Genomic DNA, 1,945 nt, shown 5'->3' with positions numbered 1-1,945 from the left:
GAATTTATATGATGTTCAATTTATATGCATCAACCTTTTATGCATGACACGTGACACAGCCTTTTTTGCCAGTAAAAGTGGAAGGAGGAAAAGGCTGAAAGGAGGAAAAGATGTGTAAGGAATGTTAATTTTCAACTATCGATAATATTCTTTTTCTGTATATATATTTTTTTACATATTTGCTTTTTCTTTAAACCAACGTCTGTATAATATATATATATATATATATATATATATATATATATATATATATATATATATATATATATGCATATATATATATATATATATATATATATATATATATATATATATAAATGAACACAATTAAAGAGTGTAAATTATAATTTAAAAGAATTTATTGTTCCACAGAATACTCGAAAAGAAATCTACCTTTTAGATATAGGTTACTGGACATGGACTAAACTTTTTATTTGATTTGAGTCCCTGACAATAATATCTAAGGGGCCAAAATTTGGGTCAAAGTTAAAAAATTGACCTCTGCGGTCTCTACCAAATTACACAGCCAATTTTTGGTCTAAATATTTGAAATTTTATATAAAGTGTATTCCGACCTAGTGAAAGCTGTTGAATCGATTTTTTGGCCGAAAATTTGGCTGCCAAGGTTTCAAAGTTCGAAATATTTGACCATTGCGATCTCTAGCAAATTATTCAGCCAATTTCTGGTTTAAACATTTGAAATTGTACATAAAGGGTATTCAGACATGCAGCAAGCTTTTAGTCAGTTCTGGGGCGAAAATCTAGCTGCCAAGAGGTCAAAGTTGAAAGAGTTGACCATTTCAGACTCTACCAAACTCCTCCGCAAATTTTGGGTCTAAACACTTGAAATTTTAGATGTAGGTTCCCTGGAATGTGTCAAACAGTATATATATATATATATGTATATATATATATAGTAATTAATAAAAACCTGAAGAAAGTGCTCAACACTGTTGTAGAGCAAATATGCGTTTTATTTTTCATTACCGTTTTTTCTGTTTAGTTACATTATTGTTTTAGCTACGTGACTTCAAGAACATTAGGTGGTTGTGGGGGGTCTGGGAAGTTCATCTCTGGTGTGGCTAAGGACATAGGGATACATGCAGGGGGTAGGGAGATATGTAGGGGTAAGACGAGGGGGTTACTTTTAATTTCGAGTTCTAAGGTTTAGGTTGTTGGCGTCTCGTTAGTGAGGTGTTTTCTTGATAAGTATGCCCTTACCTTGTTGGGTGTTAACTTAGGTTGGAAGGCGAGTGTGGATATGATTCGGTTTATCTATTTGATTTTTATTTATTGTTAAGTGCTTTGAGAAGGTTAGCCTGGGGCCGTACGCGCGAGCACGCAAATGCACACATACACACACACACGTACACTTAAACAAACCGCACATGTATACATACATCTCCACCTCGACATGTAAACACATGCGCATATGCATACATGCACACATATACACCCACATTGCTCCCGTTGACCTCAATTGACCTTAAAGTGTTAAGTTGTGTATGCGTAAGGCCCCAGGCTAACCTTCTCAAAGCACTTAACAACAAATAAAAATCAAATAGATAACACGAATCATAACCCCCCCGCCTCCAAAGCTAAGCGAACACCCAACAGGTCAGGACATACTTATCAAGAAATAATCTCACTAACGAGACGCCAACAAGCTTAACTTTAGAACTCTAAATTTAAAGTAACCCCTCTTGTCTTACCCCTACATATCTCCCTACCCCCTGCATGTATCCCTATGTCCTTAGCCACACCAGAGATGAACTTCTCAGACCCCCCACAACTACCTAATGTTCTTGAACTCCAAAACTAAAGCATTACCGACCTACCAAGCACCCACTCCCACCTTTTCCCCCTTTCCCTTCTTTTTTTCCGCTTTTCTCGCACCCCTCCCCTGACATCATTCATTCTTTCATTCCACCATAAACCAACATTT

The 1,945-nt window shown here is 36.0% G+C and overlaps 1 long non-coding RNA gene across 1 annotated transcript in view; it reads left to right on the top strand.

The window, feature by feature from the left end:
* Positions 1-1,945, top strand: part of LOC145248245 (uncharacterized) — a 166,289-nt gene that overhangs the window by 1,217 nt on the left and 163,127 nt on the right. The window lies entirely within an intron of this gene.

The sequence above is a fragment of the Euprymna scolopes genome, chromosome 26, assembly GCF_053919585.1.
Source record: "Euprymna scolopes isolate OS-2025 chromosome 26, ASM5391958v1, whole genome shotgun sequence".
In the NCBI taxonomy this organism is placed as follows: domain Eukaryota; kingdom Metazoa; phylum Mollusca; class Cephalopoda; order Sepiida; family Sepiolidae; genus Euprymna; species Euprymna scolopes.
The sequence above is the reverse complement of the archived record's forward strand: the minus strand, read 5'-3'. Positions and strand labels throughout refer to the sequence as shown.